Source organism: Cibotium barometz, chromosome 48 (genome assembly GCF_041138505.1).
Source record: "Cibotium barometz isolate CiBa-2024 chromosome 48, ASM4113850v1, whole genome shotgun sequence".
NCBI lineage: Eukaryota > Viridiplantae > Streptophyta > Polypodiopsida > Cyatheales > Cibotiaceae > Cibotium > Cibotium barometz.
In genome coordinates this window covers 44,778,578-44,796,802 of record NC_141093.1, presented here as the reverse complement: position 1 = coordinate 44,796,802, position 18,225 = coordinate 44,778,578, and positions in this window count along the sequence as shown.

Here is an 18,225-nt window from a genome sequence, read left to right as displayed (position 1 = left end):
AAAAAGAAAATGCATTGAACTTGCTAGTCCCTATGGAAAAGTGCTATCTAGTGCTTTGATTGATGAGGAAGCCATGCACAACTTGATCTCTTTTGCTACCTGGTGCCAACTAGGAAAACCTAAGCTTTAACCAAGTGAAGCTAGAGTGAGGGGGGTAGCAAGAAGAAAAATACAACAGTGCTTGGTTTGTTAAAAATTGATACCTATTGTGATAATGAGCACCTGATTGGTGACTTCTTAGTCTTGCCTAAAGGTAACTTCAAAGGGCCAATCACCCTTGGTTACAATTGGTTTTTTGATAAGTGCAAAAGGTAACTCTGTAAAAGAGATTGAACATATGGTAGAACATCTTAACTACAAAACTATGGTCTTTATGCAACCTTCAGTGAAGTTACTAGCTCTTAAGGATGATCACAAGGAGGGAGTTTTGCCATTAAATGGATTTGAAGCTAGTTTCTCACACCCCTTTACACCATTTTCAATGGAAATTTCTTCAACCTCAACTTCTCCATCTACTCCAAAAAAGAAGAATCAAAGAGCTCATAAACGAAAACCAAAACGTGCTTTGTAGAGTCCACATATGAATCTACTAGGGAGCAGACTTCCCAAGAAGTTCGAATAGTTTATCCAACCATTGACTCCTCTCCACCAAAACCAAAGCTTACCACAAGTAGAAGAAACAATAGCAACAAATGGAGGAGGTCAAAGCTACAAACTACTCCTCGATGAATCCAAAAGGAGCTTCTACAAGCACAAGGCTTTTATAAAGGAAATTCTTGGATTTGGGTCCCTAAGAAAAAACAAACCACCATCTTACCCCAACCCAAGTACATCAAGGTTTCTTCATCAATGACCATGACCAATGTGCCCCAATGTCTAAATGACACTTGGAAGAGGAAACCTATCCAAACAGAGACTGTGACAACTCCACCACCAATAGCAATTGTGTCGCTGAGAGTAGACAAGGGCAAGGCACTTATGGATGTGTCTACAACTTCCCCACCTCTTCAAACTTGCTTACCTAAAAAGATTTTGAGGGTACAACATAGCTCAAGAAAGGGGGAGTTAACCATGCTTCAACATCAAAAATCCATGACCTCCTTAAGAGACTTCTTTACCCATCAAAGCATCAACTCATGCTATTGAACTCCAACTCTTCAGTGTAAAACCCCCTCAAGAGGAAATATACATGCCAATACATCATGAAGAGTACCTAAGCAAAATTCACTCTAATAAAAGGACATTGCCACCTTTTTAGTTGGATGTAAGCACTTCTCAAGCACTCACATGTGTATCATCACCTAGGCCTTCCCAAAATAGAAATTGGAAAGGAGGATGGTTACATCAAGCTTACACCAAAGTGAGTAAAGGAAAAACTTAAGGTGGTGACCCAAGGAGAGGATCCCGTCTTTCTTCAAGCCCTCCCAGACATTTCACCATGTTCACATTAAGAGAGAGCTTGTTGGAAAATTTAATACCATAAAACTGGTATTAACCCAACTGGCTGGACTGACGGATCTCTAAAATGAGACTCAATTCTGTTAAGTTATGATAGTTAAAGTAAATCCCGAATAACTCTTGTTCTATGGAAAAGAATCAACGGCTGTGCCTCTTGATGAGGAAAAAAGCGTTGGACTCTATGATCCAAGTGCAAGTCTCTTCCTTGATCTGACCATGAGACTTACGGGTTCGGTCGGACTAGTTTGGTTAGTGATGACCTTGACTACGTTAGAATAAAATATCTTGGAGGAATCGCCTATGTCTGTTGGGCGAGGGAAGTTTTTTCGAGTTCGGTTTTGGAAGAACCAAGGGATTAGTCTCTTGTCCGGATATCCGTGGGTAAGGTCCCGAGTGAGAGATATTGCCCTACGCAAGAAGTGCTACTTTCGCTGCTAGCATCATAGAATTCGTTGTGCGAAGGGGGCACGGATCTTTCAGCTAGTATCAGAGCGAGTTGGCTAAAGTGGATCAACTGAGAAGGAAAAAATGTCAAAAATTTATGAAGTACCAGTAAAAGATTGTAATTGTGTGATGAAATTCATACAAATTGATATTCATAATGAAGATTCTTAAATTAGAAATTGGGTCTTCAGATGGAACTACCGCAATTGTATGGAATCCCTGACTTGATGGAGGCCTAGATATGATGGTATTTACCTTATAGCTCCAAGGACTGTGACTACCCATATATAGCGTGGGTATATCTACAGCTCTTTACTGACAATATATACGAGTAAATCTAAGATCTTGAAATTATAAGCAAAAATGCTATCCAGATGATGAATTCGAATGCTAGTTGATTATGATTTTAGAATTCTAGAGAATTGATGAGCTGATTTGGATTTTGATTAAAAGATGATGATTTTTGAATTCTGGTTGAAAGAAGATAAGTTGAATAAAGCAAGGATGAATGGGATCAATCCCAGTGATGACGTTAGTAACTGGAAGACGATTATGACTTCAGCAAATCACTATGAGATTAGTGGATTGTGCTAACAGATTGTTCTGTCTGACCTTTGATCCAATGGATCTAATTAAGGGATGACAAATTGAGAACCTGCATAACTGAAATTCTCGTGGAGGAATGTTCAGATAAAATTTTAGGTATGATGAACCATTATTGTATTAAGGATATGAATGATATGTTATGAATGAATTGTTCTCTGATAATGAGTTTTGTATGTTCTTCTTGTAGAAGGGATCTTTATCTCAGGACTCTGTGTGGGTTGACTTGACTATAAGGAACCCCAGAATACTAACTACTTATTTAAGAGTCCCAACCATTTTCACAATAGGATGAAATTTCACATATGAAGAACTTCTACATTGCCTATATCTTTCATGTCACCTAGACAAGCTATCTAGCACTAGGCTATCCAAAGCTTATCACCAATATTTTCCTACCTCTAGCGATGGATTTGACCTAACCCATACCAATAGAGCTCCCATGACAACTTCACGATGCAGCTTGGACCATCTACACCTTTCCACCTAGGCGGTAGCTTCACCATCAATTTGGGTGATGTGAGAACCCGATCACCAAGGAGGGTATATTAACCACCCTAAAGGTTAACATGATTTCACTCGCCCGACCTACGACAAGGTGCTTTACCATCTTACCTACTTGAATGGGCACCTATCTTTCATAAGACGATGTTGGAGCATATAAAGCTACCTTACCTTATACTTAATGCAAAAAAAAAAAAGTAAGGAATTTGTGTGCATACTTGCACTCAAAGTAGATTGATGAGAATGAGTGAAGTACAAGTGAAGTGACATGATAAGATTGCTTACACACTCATAAGAGTGTATATACGCTTGGGAAAAAATCTTCCAAGAGGAAAAAATACCTTGACCCATTATTATCTACGTCCACACATCACTACCATTTAAATGGCTACAAATTTTCCTTCTTGTGATGATATGAACATGTATAGAGATCCTATGGCAGATTAATCACCAAATGGTAATAAGTCCAAAGCTTTACGAAAAGCTTCAAACTTCTCCCATGAGAGAGCCTTTATGAACATATCTACCACATTGTTGTGTATAAAGACATACACCACGCTAATCTCCCCTACAATGAGCCTCTCCCTGACATAATGATAATGCACCTCAATGTGCTTTGTGCAAGCATGAAACACTGGGTTCTTTGCAACGGGTAATGAACTCTGGGATTGTCACTAAAGATGGAGGTAGAGAGCAAGACCTCCATTTAAATTTTAAGTAGACATTGACATGGCCCCTTCTTCTTTAGTCGTGTCGGTGTGCACCTCAAGGGACAGCTCACGAAACCACTTCTGGCTATGTTTGGCAACTGTCGACGAGTGCCACTGCTATAAGCTACTGATGTGAGTCGTTGAACTAGAGCTGGGCTGCAACAGCAATGAGTGCTAATATTAGACTGGACAGCTGAGAATTGGGGTTGCTTGTCTGGATGGTAGGGCTGGTAAGCAACTAAACCAGAGCCTGGTTTGAGGAGCTGGTTGAAAGCACCGCTGTAGCTACTAATGCAGTAGAGCATTCCAGCTACACACTCCTTTTTTTTGGGAGGGGGGGTGAAAATGACTGCTTCATTATAAATGCAATGTACATTCATAGCTTCCCCAACGTGGAGTAGCTACTACCGAAAACTAGAAACAGCGATAAAACACTTCTAATTGGGCCGTGGAAAGGTCTCCAAGAAAGTGGGCATCTTGGAGCAAGGAAAATTTGAAAAAGGCAAAGACATCCACCGAAGTGTGCCCAAACAACTGAGTGTCGCAGGCATGGTATAAACTCCATAAGGCCTGATAACGGCACCATGAAAAAAAGAGAGCAAAATCGGTGGTAGAGGGATATCTACCAAAAAGCCAAAAGTGCATGCCAAAGGAAAGGCTGGGAAAGCGGGCATGGAGAAGAGTTGTCAAATGAGCTAGCAAATCTTGAGCGGTAGGACAAGCCTAGACAAGATGCAGAACCGTCTCGTGCTGATGCGAACAAGTAGGGCAAACCGAGGAGACTACGCCGGGCAGCCATAAGGACACCCACTGGAAGGGCCCCCACCAGACATCGCCACAGAAAGACCCGCTACTTGAGGGAAAGCTTACTTTTCCATATATGATGAAGACATGTTTTCCACCACCCAAGCGGCCTATCCAAATGCCAGAAACGATTGCCATGCTCCTGAATCCATGGTTGCAGAAGAAGAAGACGGTAGGCTTTTTTGGCGCACAGATCGGCAAAAGAGAAAGTGGAATAACCTAGCCCCCAATCAAACTTCCAATCAAGCAGTGGAAGATGAGAAAACAGGTGAGGCACCGGCTGGAAAGACTGTAGCAATTCAGCGATAGCATGCCATATAGGCCGGTGATGCATCCCTAGATGAAACCGTTTTCATCAGAATTAGATTTTATGCATAAATTGATGCATATAGAATGATTATATTTAAACAAGGGTTCTCTTAATCCTTTGTTTAATTTCTGCAAAAATTGAAAAAATGCATAAGTAGATAATCTGTGAGAAGAAATGCTACTGTTTCATATTCACTGAGATGGTAGTGAGAAAATTCAATTAAACTATCGAAGTCGGAGATCGAGATAAATGATTATTTTATTCCTTATAAGAATTTCATGTTTTAGAAATCTGTAAGCAAATATTCGTCGAAGAAAATTTAGAAAAAGAGAATTTGAAATAGTACCTTTCGAGAAAGATAATTTAGGAAGAACCTTTCCAGACCCGAATTGCGCAAGAAGAAAAAGGAGTCATTAGCATAAGCCTGGCTAACAAAAGGTCCCCAGGAATAGCAATGTCATGCAAGCGTTGCTCCGAAACCAAAGCATCCATATATAGCAGTAACGGATGAGTGGCGATAGCATATAACAAGGCACTGAGAGGACAGCCTTGCCGAATGGAGCAGCCCAATATCCAAGAGGAAGAGAGAGCATCAGCCACCAACAAGCAACGGGCAGAGCCAATGCACCACATGTTGCATGCGACGACCGAAGCCCAACTAGGTGAGAACAGCTGCAATGAAATCCCATCGAATGGTATCAAAAGCTTTCTCAATGTTTACCTGCATGATATCAACATCTTGACCAGTCTATTTGGTATACTCTATCCCAATGTAAGTATTAGCAATATTATCAAGAATCTACTTGCGAGGCATAAAACCATACTGGGCACGGGACAAACCAACATATTAGAAACCAACTTATAAACCACTGGCATCAGAGTACTCAGACGCCAATCTGATAGATGTTCACACCGGTTTTTTTGAGAGCAAATGTAGCAAACCCTTTTTCCATGAGAGAGGCATCACACTAGAAAGCCAGGCATCATTCATCATGTGTAGTAAAACAAGGCTCAAATTATCCCAAAACTCAACAAAGAACTCAACTATAAGCCCAACCTATCCTGGGGGTTGAAGCGACCCGATCAGGCCAAGGCAACTGTCAATTCCTCATCAGTAAATGGCATCTCTAACAAATTTGCCTCATCCGCGGAGAGAATAGGATGCACTCGGCGTAAGAACACATCACGTGCTGCAATTTCATCTGAGGTGGAGGGACCAAGAGCAGCAAACAAATCAAAAAAATACTGTTGGACAACACCATCAAGCTGCTGCTGATTGTCAGTCCAAGTCCCATCCTGCCGTTGAACTCTATGAAGGAAATGCATACGTCGAGAAGTGTGGAGGCTTTTGAAAAAAGCCTTAGAAGAGCAGCACTTATCCTACAATGCTTTATGATGAGAACGGACTTGCCATTTGTGGAGTTTACGTTTATCATTGTTAGCCAAGCAATGATGTGGATTGAAGGCAGGATTGCTTAGAAACAAAAGGGCGCGTTGCTAACTAAGATCTGTAAGCTGCTATAGTTGAGACTTAGCATTGGCCACCCGAGTTCGTAAGCCTTCCATGTAGCATTTGCCATAGTCTCGTATAATATCCTACATGCCCATGGAAACACGACCCCATGCCCAGTCAGCATCAACAGAAACATGCAAAACAAGGCGATCGATGAGTCCATGTAGCATGAACTGGAAGCACTGATGATTGAGATAACTATTATTAACCAACAAGAGCCTCTTGCAAGGCAGTGGCACATTTTGCGGTGTGAGACCAAAACGAATGTCATACAGACCGAGAAATGATCCGACAAGCGCATCGAGAAATCCAAGCCCATTGCGCAGGTAAGAGCATCAAACTGCACTGCATTCAATATGTACCATCGGTCCAACCGAGCCCAATAGCTAGTGAGAGCATTGTGATGGAAAGTATAGCCAGTGCGACCTAGCATAAGATGCAGCCATAAATCACAAGCGTGCAAGGAATCCCCAAGTGTGACGTTCCCTTAAGAGCATATGAGACCAATGTGTACGATTGTCCCCCCCCCCCCGGATCAGGTGCTTTACTAAAATCTCCCCATTAAGCATACATTGAACAACAAGGAAACGGCCCTGCAGATCATTGTACGCAACATGTGGCTGCAACTCATGATGTACAAGCGTAGCAACACCTGAGAAAGCAGAAGAACAAGCATAGAAAATCCGAAACCCAGGAAAATATCCTTCACGGTCCGCAAAGGAGTGTTGATTGTGCTCCTGCAAACACACTATATACAACTTACTGCTATTAATGTAGTCCCACACTAGCCTCCATTTATTTACATGGCAGAGGCCTTGAGCATTGTATGTAATGCATTTGAGTGGTATATACATATGTACAAACTGCAATAAAGTCCCACTACTCAACTCTCAACCTGCATGGTTCCACTAGGCTGGGCCATGACTGACTGACTGACTGCTCATCAACATTAGCAAGCTCCGAAAGGTCAGAAGTAGAGGCATCAGCAGAAACACGAGGACCACTGTTGACCAAAGTCGCCCCACCCCAAATCCATCATCAGGCATAGACACCAAGGAAGTAGGAGGAGTTTCAGTCCAATTCTTGTTGACCACTAGCCTGACTTTAAGTGATTTCTTTGGCAATTGCCAATCCGACGAAGTAGTAGCCTTAACTGCACCATTCCCCTTGTCCCAAGTCTTGACTGGCAAGACTTGGCGAGGTAGACACTTTAGCTTTCCCTTAGTTGCTGTGGGTGGCGAGGGACCCGAGGGATGAGATTTAGGTGCAAGAGAGGGCCTGGAAAGAGGAGGGTCTACTGGCTGGACAACAGCGAGTGGAGGCTTTAACAAAACTTGGGGACAATCAGATTGCATGTGACCAAACTTTCTACACTCAAAGCACGAGCCTGCAAAAATTTCCCATTTGAGTTTAAAAAAGACCTCCTCGGAGGGCATACCAAGCATACTAGAAGCTCTCTGTACCCTATTATTGATGGAATGAGTATCAAGGCCACTATGGAATGATTTGTATGGGTAGATAGCTGTCCGGATCTTTTGAGTGTGGCATGATACTATACCCTGAGCTGATAGTGTGATGCCTAGGAATTAGGTTTCTTCATGATACATCGGCCAAGGGATCTGTACATGGACGATTGTTGATATGAGGCTTTATGCAAGTGCTTGAGAATTGGTGCCTACTATTGTGTTTACTAGATGCAGAGCCCGTGTGTCTATTGTAGGTGTCGTACATGGGTATGAGACAAAAGATGTGTGTGTGTGTGTAGAAGGTCCTTCAGGTGAAAACTCTTACACACCAATTTCTTCGACACTTATTTGTCTGCTTTCTTTGACTCTTAGATATGGTTTGAGATAGGGAATCGAGTGTTGATGTAAAATGAGGTTGGATGATAAGACGAGTGTTAATGAGGTTGGGTTGTCCATGAGAATGGAAGAATTTAGGACACCCATTACAACATGGATGTTGGTAAACTATGAGCTAGGGATGGCTTGTCGGATATGGCCGAATGGACTCGGACATTGCTTTAGCTTCTTTTTGAAAAGCTAATGGCTACTCAGCTTGTGTGCTTGAAGCATGGCGATGGTAGCAAAAGAAGCGAAGAATTACATAGCTTACGCAACTGCAAGGTGAAATTTCATATTGTCAAACATTGTCGACTGTGGCATGTTGCTTTGCCTCGACTTGTGGGGCATCTCTACCTTACTTGATTTCAGCATGGTTGGAGGAATGTTTTGCACCTTTGAGAGAGATACGTAGCCTAGTTGATTCTTGGGTTTTGGTCGGCTCTTCTCCCCGATTAGCTTCTCTTCTCTGGGGAGAGGTTTTCATGCTTATTGGAATAATCAGATTCTCAGTGGTGTGAAAGGTTATTTAGGTCTTTTGGTGTGAACACATTAGGTGTGAACCACCTCTTATTAAGGGACGAAAAGATAAGAGTCCTAGTGCCTATAAAAGTATTGTATATGGTGAAAGTCTTAAGCATATAATGTATTCATCATTGTGTTGTGCAATCACTCTCTCCATTATGCTCCCTCTCTCTCTCTCTCTCTCTCTCTCTCTCTCTCTCTCTCTCTCTCTCTCTCTCTCTCTCAAGCACTATATAATCTCAACATGGTATTAGAGCCAGTCTATCCATCTCACACCCGTGTTTTCCTTCCCACGATGCTTATGCTTGGCCAACTATTTTTCTCTACTCCATAATGCTCATCTACTTGTTTGTGTTTTTAGGGTTTTTGCATTTTTGATGCCTCTTCTGTCCACCATGTAGCACCACACATAGCTTCGTTTTTTGCTACATAAGCAATGCGTTCTACTGTCCATCAATCCTTTATTGCCTCCATGCACAAGCCACCACAAGATCATACATAAGCTGTGTTTTTATCTTGGTTACATGAGTTGCATTATTTCCTTCATCTACAACACCCATTGTTGCAACTTCAGGATCTTCAGGATCATGGGCTTCAAGTATTGAAAAATATACATGAGCTCCAAGTCACATTGGCTTGGAAACAATGATGCAAAAGGATCTTCACTGGCATTAAGGAGAGACTCTTCTTCCTCAACTTCTAGTCCTCTTTTATTTGAGTCGAGGGTTCTCTATTCGGGTTGTCTCCCAAAATTTGATTATTTTTTATGTCTTTTGGATATGTTGTAAAAACTTGATGTCATAAAAGGCAAAGATGTATTCTTATCATAGTTAGGAGTCGGTGGGGGTGGGGAGGGGTGACTAAGCATTAATCTCAGTTTCGGTCATAAGCTAATTAAGGGAATAACAAGGCATGAGAAGTACACATAGCTACGTCACCTCTCTGCAATTATGTGTGATGGAGTTGGAGTTTGGTTGCTTCTTTTGCATTCGGGTGTCTCATAGGTCTTTTGGTGTGAACACATTAGTTGTGAAAGGGACAAAAGATATGCCCTAGTGCCTATAAAAGAACTGTACATGGTGGAAGTCTTAAGCTTATAATTCATTTATCATTGTGTTGTGCAATCACTCACTCCATTGTGCTCCCTCTCTCTCTCTCTCTCTCTCTCTCTCTCTCTCTCTCAAATAAAGTAATAATTTCATTTTAAAAAATGGATGATGTGGCATTGGGTGTCACATGGCAACGTGGGATTGCGTTGCCACGTAGCACATGCAACCCTAATACTTAGTGCCATGTAATGTGAACCTGCATTGGTATGTAGCATACACAACCCTATTTGTTTAAAAGTTTTTTGTGTGTGATGATGTGGCGCTTGATGCCATGTGGTAATGTGGGCCTATGTTCCCACATGGCACATATAACCCTCTGTTTTTTAAGGTTGTTTGCTTGAGTGATGATGTGGCATCCGATGCCATGTGGCACTATGGGCACATGTAACTCTTTTTTTCAAGATTTTTTGGGGTGATGATATGGCATCTGTGCCATGTGGCATACGCAATCCTAATTTTTTCACGTGATGACATGGCACCTAATGCAACGTGGCACCTTGGACCTACCTTGCCATATGGCATACATAATCCTAACTTTTTTCAAGATTGTGTGTGTGTTTTCTCCAACGGAGGGGAGATCTTAAAACTTTAGGGAGATGAAATTTAAAGGGCCTAGGGAGGCACTTTTTCGGGCGAGGAGAGGGGGGTAGAAGCATGTGTAGATGTGCTTGTGCATGTAGGTGCGTGTGGGTGTTCTTAAATTTTTATCGGTTTTGTTTTGTTTTGGATTTTGAGTTTTTAATCATTAAGAGGTATATTTGTATGTACAATTAAGAGGAAGTGCTAAGCACAATGGGGTTTTAAAGTTTCGACTTATTGTGTGGCCTTATTGAGTGAAGGTGGAGAGTCACTTGCTTATCCATGATGAAAGCCTTGACATCATTTTCGCTAACTTTGTTGACCCTGCTTGATTGGGCTTTGTCTTTCCAGTTCCAACTAGAACTTGGTGTTGTGACGTGGTGAACATGGTGTTGTGGGGTCATGGTGATTTTTTTAGCCTTGGGAGTACTCGGCGGTGCCACGAAAGTGTGTGGACGGCTCTCTTTGGGGTTTGGTACCATGAGTGGCTCTTCTTTGATGGAAACGTGGATGGGTAAGGCCATTGCACATGGGCAAAAGACTGTCTCTTGCTACTTGGCATCCACAGACTTTTTTCACTTTTATGAAGGTGGTGTTGACACATGAATCGAGGTGGCGAGGGCTTCGTGCTATTCCAAGATTCATAAGGGGTCATTGTCTTAGTGGAGCATCTGTTGAGGACATAAGTGGTACACATATACAACATGCCATCTCCATGAGAGATGTTCTTTCTCTCAGCCATGCCATTCTGCTGTGGTATGTAAGGCACCATGCATTGATATTTGATGCCTCTTTCAGCCACCTATATATGAAACTCCTTTGAGATATACTTTTCCCCTCAATTGGTAGTACGAAAGGTGCCACCTTTACATGTAGATAAATTTTCAACCATAGAAATAATATCTAAATCATGAAAACACCTTTGACTTTGCTTTCAATGCATACACCCAAGTGTGCCTGGAGTAGTCATCAATAAAAGTCACAAAGTAAGATATCCTTTGATTGATGGTGTCCTCATAGGACCACATACATCACTATGTATAAGAAGCTGTAATTTCTAGAGTCCTTACTGATCTATTTTTCAGGAATGATGTTTGTTGCATCTTGTCCCAAATGCACCTCTCACATACATGTTTGATAGGGGCCTTAAGCTTTGGCAAGTGACCAAGTCTGGCATGCCGTAGCTTTGTGTCACTTATAGCACATGTGGTAGTAATAGTTGAACAAATATTATGTGTTAATCTCTCATACCTATCTAACATGTAAATCCCATGGCTTAGAGTACGGGATATCAAAGTAATATCTCCATTACTCAGGTCATTAACTTTACACTTATCATTAAATCTTGCCACTAGGCCTACCCTAACAATGGAAAATACTAATTACAAGTTCTATTTAATGCTTGTCACAAACAAGACTTCCAAGAGTGATTATCCCACCATTTACAACAGTGAGCACAACCTTATCAACTCCTTTGAAGACTTCTGAGATAGTGATTGTCCCACCATTTACAACAATGAGCACAACCTTACCACTCCTTTTAAGACTTCTGAGATAGTGATTGTCCCACCATTTGCAACAATGAGCACAACCTTATCAACTCCTTTCAGTGGATATATGAGAAGTTATTTGCACATGTAATTGTGTCTCCTTGAGGGAGTAAAACAAATCATGTTGAGAAGTAATGTACATGCTAGCATGATGATCTATCACATGCATACATTATGGATAGAAGGGTCATAACTACAATGCACAATGAATGCCTCATCATCATGAGCCTATGTATTAACTTGGACATTATGTATGAAGACTATATAATGGCGGGCTTGACAAGTGAAGAGAAGTGGTGCTGATGAAGTTGATGTAACGAGACCAAGGGAGCTACACAAGAATCAAAGCTTTGTAACACGTTGGTATTTTAGGGTTAGGGTATAGCTATGGTTGCTGAAACAGTGGAACAGCCAGAGTTGAGTGAAAAAGAGTACAAAACAATGATTGCATAAATCTCAAGTACTATATCGATGTGATTGTTATGATCTAAAAGTATAACATGAGTACATTTTTATAGCCCATGGGACTTATCTTTTGACTAAGTGTTAAGTGTTGTCAAAGACTCCGTGAAACTTCTACGACACTGCGGTCGGCCACCACATATTTTGATTGGCCTAGGCACTACAGAATTCATATTTCTCTTGTAATGGATTATTTTACATGTGCGATCGTTGCTTGTATATGAAAGGCGCATCATGGGATAATAAGGTGAGAGTTACTAGCTATAGGACAAGGTGTTTGCACTAGTGTAGGCAGGCTTGGATGCACTAGGATCTCATTTTTAACATTGGCCGGCCAAGTGTGACACTATGAGCCAAGTATAAAGATCAAAGTGTAACTCTAAATCCTCATTCTTGTATGCATTGCAATTCTTGTGTGCATTCTTGAATGCACTCTTGTATGCTCTCAAATGAAGATAGTGCTTTATTCTTCTCTCAAACCTTGTCTATCTCTTGCCTTCAATGCTTGTGTGAGTGTATGTGGGAGAGAGAGCAGTGGCTACACTTGAGGCGTGGTGGTGGGTGGCGGTTTTGTTGACCTACTTCAGCGTGCTTCCATCATTGACGTAGCTACCACGAGGAGTCCCTGATTCAAGCAAACAAGTAGAGGCAAGTGAGTTTCCTCGTTAATGCATTGCATGTTTCCCATGGCATATTGGGTTTGGGTTGCAGTCTAGGTTCCCCGAGGCATGAGAGGAGTCCCATTGAGTGGCCGAAAGGTCCCGACATAGAAGGTTCCGTTTGTCGGGACACTAATCTCTTGCCAAGCATCCTTGCATTGCTTACATGCTTCATTTGGGTTACTAACAAGAAAAAGAATGATTCAATTAACCAAAAAAATAATATTTGAAATCATGTGTTTTTGTTGTTTTTTTGCATCAATTTCATGTTTTTTATGTTTCTAATCACTTATTGTTACTCTTAATCTTTGCAATTTCAAGTTTGTTTGGTCAATTTTGTTAATTTTTGTTTAATTTTGCATTCTTTTAAAAAACAAATTGCTCAATTGAGCACAAAATCATGGGATTTTGATGGAAAAAACCACGTCATTGCATTTGGAGCATGCCAATTACCCTTATTGCATACATGTATGCACAAATCTATCAAATTATTGCTTGCTTTTGAAGGGTGGATTGAACGGAATTTTGTGATGCAAAATTTCGGTTTTTGGCATAAAAAGTGAAGAAAAATCACTAATTTGAGGCCCTAAATGGTGGAATTAGGGAAAACAAACACCACTATTGCATCGGGAGTATGCAAATTAGTCAAGTTGCATTTGTGTGTGTATGTGAACCAAGTTGCATTTGTGGTTGGTTTGGATGTCTGGATGGATGCGAATTTTGCTTTGAAAATTTTTGGCTTTTTGAATTACCAAGGTGATTAAGTTAATCACACTTAGGGGATCTTGACATTGCCCTTTCAAAAAATATATATATATATATATAATTTTTGAATCACAGAACTTTTTATTATCAACATGGCCCTCTCCATTCTCTCCCTCTTGGGACCACCACGATTGCCCATACCTGCCAGGGCCCAGCACGTACTACCTACCTACCATACCTGCCAGCACGCTTGCGCAAGGCGCTAGGCCCCATTTACACCCCTTTGCTAGGCCCCTTCAACGGCAACAAAACACTATGGAAGAAGGTAGGTAGCCCACAAAACAGCGTCCACGCAACCTAGCTAAAAGGTCTGCTGCCACGCCTGCACAGCCGCGACCTCGCCAGCCCTCTGCCGTCAGCCATCGCTGTCCCCCGCCGCTAGCTGCACAACAAAACAAAACAAAACAAAACAAAAACGTAACAGCATTTAACAAAAACAAAAGAAAAAGAAAAAAAGCGCAAAAAACAAAAGAAAAAACAAAACAAACATAAAAGCCAATTACGTGGCATTTTTTTTTAAAAAAAAAGCGTGAGAACCAAAAAAACAAACAAACAAAAACAAAGAAAACACCTTGTTTTTGCAACGTAACTAAAAGAAAAAACAAACAAAAAAAGAACCAGAAAACGTCTGCTCAATAGCAATTTTTAAAAAATGCGCAAGAAAAAGAAAGCAAAACAAAACAGAAAACACCAACGTCAACCTCCCTTTTTTTGCTGCACTATTTTTTTTTAAGCAAAAAAAAAACAAAACAAAACATACAAAAGCCCAAAACAAAACAAAACATACAAAAGCCCAAAACCTTGTTTCCCCACTCTCATTGCAAATAAACCCCCAAAAAAAAATAAAATAAATAAATCTAACTTTGAGATCTCTAGATCAAGACCTTCTAGCATGGGTTTGCATCTGAAGGAGCCCAGACATCAGAGTGTGCATAAGCAAGATCTAAGCAATCTCTAGCTTCTACCAATTAAGATTTGTGCAGTAAATTTGAGTAGAAATTTGTGGGCATTAGGCAACTTAGCACTATCTAGCCCAACATTGTAGCTAGACCTAGTTCAATATATGCACCTAACAAGTGCATAAAGAGCCATTTCTTTTGGTAAAGCCTCTAAAAGGGTCAAATGGGTGGTAAAAAAAGTAAACAGTTTAATAGACCTAAGCACGCTCAAGTTGAGAAGCTACCCGAACTACGTGACAAGCTTGCTACTACTGACTCGGTCCTTGCACAAGAAATGGGCTTGGGCTTGGTGAAAGCCAGATCTTCTTGACTCGTTATCTTTGGACGGCCTCTCAAATAAATCCCCTAACTTAGATAAACAATATGTTGCTACTAGTCTGTTGGTTAGCAATGATGCTAATCTCGATACTATCCTAAACCAAGAATTCATGCTAGATGGCAAAACCAATGAAGTAGTAGACCGAGGAGCATCCATGATGGAAGATTCTGATGCAATGAAAGTGCAAAATGAGCTTAATGATCAGTAACGGCTAGCAGCTCAGGCATCCCAAACAATGCCTAGGTCTCCTACATAGTCTCCTTCTGAGGCAATTCAAGCCCACTCTAATCATTTGGATAAACCATCTAGTGCCAATCCAACTTCTAGAGGACCCTTAAGCACTTGGACAAATGGATTGCGCAAGGCCCAAGACTGGCAATACAACATTGAAAAACAAGTCCTTATAAATTTGGCTACCCAACAGCTATATAGTATTAATTGGCAAGAAATCTTATTACTTATTGGTGTCTTCAAAAAAGGTGTTGAGAACTTGCCATAGGTTGTCAATTACCTCATGAGCATAGAACAAAGTGAGCGGCAATGATTGACATGCCTTATGCTTGCTCAAGAAACTACACCAACCAACTCTACCCTATCCTTAGTGGATCTGGCACCCCAACTAGCTGAAACAAGCCAAATCCCATTAGACTTTACAAATCAAGATTTAGAAAATACCCAATCTACACAACCCACAAAAGTAGCACTTGAGAAACAAATGCAAGACATAGTGCCAAACTCTATAATGAATCTAGGAATCTCAAGAGGCACACAATGACCAAACAGAGCCATTAGTGCCCCCTACTCAAGCAATTCCGATACAGCCTACCTCAGAGGCTCCAAAGAACTCAACAAATGTTGCTTCATCTTCTAGAGAATATCTAAGCACATGGACGAATGGGGTACTCAAAAGTGTAGATTGGGAATATAACATCAACTACTCAAGGACTTGTCTATGCACCAAAGTCCTTTGGCAAGAACCACCAAGCTTTCCAGAAAAACAAGCTCCAAATATGCCTCCACATGAGGGGGATGGCAACGAGATGCTCACTACCAATGTGGCTATGGCAGCCAAGGAGAGTGAGTTTCCTATCTCAAGCTCACAAGTTCTAAAAGATATGCCTAGCTTAACGGAGAACTCCACCATGGACCCACAAGGAGGACAAATTGCTAGTGCTACGTGCTCAAATGCTAGTTCTATTGGCTCTTTGGACTCTTTAGTGGAGATAACAATAGCTTCCCCTAAAGATAGCCCAAAATCTTCTCAAACATCTACTTCAAACTCTAGGGTTATTCAAAACGAGACCGTTGAAACCATAGAAATGAACACTAAGCAGACTTCTCAAAGACCCTTGAGCACATGGACGGAAGGAATTCTAAAAGGACAAGATTGGGAGTATAACATTGCAACAAACATGCTTATGGATCTTGTCACCGAGAAATGCTATCCTTTGGATTGGCAAGCACTTATGCAAGTAGCCATCGAGGACACTGGAATGGAACCAAGTCTTCAATTGATGATGATGGGACTGGATCACTCCTTGAAAGAAATGAGAGAAGAGCAAAACATTGTTACTCATACCAAGAACTCTCAAGAGCTGTTAAAAGCAGATGCACCTATAGTTGCTCAAGCCTCTAAGAAAGAGGAAAAGCCATTAGCCAATTCACAAATTGCATCTAGCATGACATCCTTGGGATTTTTGACAAAGCCATCAACGGATCCACAAAAGCAAGAAATGGTCCTAGAACCATCTAACACAAGCATGAATAGAGCTTCATGAAATCCTAGCTAGTGACCCATATCCTCCTCTAGCTAGTGAAACCATGGCCATGACCACATCTTTGGAAAACTACCATAATGCTGCAACATCTTGGCACTCTAATCACATGGGCGAGATTATTCCAAAAGCTGCTACTTCATGTGTTGAAGCACCTGTGATTTCAACTGGAACCAAAAAGAAAATGCATTGAACTTGCTAGTCCCTATGGAAAAGTGCTATCTAGTGCTTTGATTGATGAGGAAGCCATGCACAACTTGATCTCTTTTGCTACCTGGTGCCAACTAGGAAAACCTAAGCTTTAACCAAGTGAAGCTAGAGTGAGGGGGGTAGCAAGAAGAAAAATACAACAGTGCTTGGTTTGTTAAAAATTGATACCTATTGTGATAATGAGCACCTGATTGGTGACTTCTTAGTCTTGCCTAAAGGTAACTTCAAAGGGCCAATCACCCTTGGTTACAATTGGTTTTTTGATAAGTGCAAAAGGTAACTCTGTAAAAGAGATTGAACATATGGTAGAACATCTTAACTACAAAACTATGGTCTTTATGCAACCTTCAGTGAAGTTACTAGCTCTTAAGGATGATCACAAGGAGGGAGTTTTGCCATTAAATGGATTTGAAGCTAGTTTCTCACACCCCTTTACACCATTTTCAATGGAAATTTCTTCAACCTCAACTTCTCCATCTACTCCAAAAAAGAAGAATCAAAGAGCTCATAAACGAAAACCAAAACGTGCTTTGTAGAGTCCACATATGAATCTACTAGGGAGCAGACTTCCCAAGAAGTTCGAATAGTTTATCCAACCATTGACTCCTCTCCACCAAAACCAAAGCTTACCACAAGTAGAAGAAACAATAGCAACAAATGGAGGAGGTCAAAGCTACAAACTACTCCTCGATGAATCCAAAAGGAGCTTCTACAAGCACAAGGCTTTTATAAAGGAAATTCTTGGATTTGGGTCCCTAAGAAAAAACAAACCACCATCTTACCCCAACCCAAGTACATCAAGGTTTCTTCATCAATGACCATGACCAATGTGCCCCAATGTCTAAATGACACTTGGAAGAGGAAACCTATCCAAACAGAGACTGTGACAACTCCACCACCAATAGCAATTGTGTCGCTGAGAGTAGACAAGGGCAAGGCACTTATGGATGTGTCTACAACTTCCCCACCTCTTCAAACTTGCTTACCTAAAAAGATTTTGAGGGTACAACATAGCTCAAGAAAGGGGGAGTTAACCATGCTTCAACATCAAAAATCCATGACCTCCTTAAGAGACTTCTTTACCCATCAAAGCATCAACTCATGCTATTGAACTCCAACTCTTCAG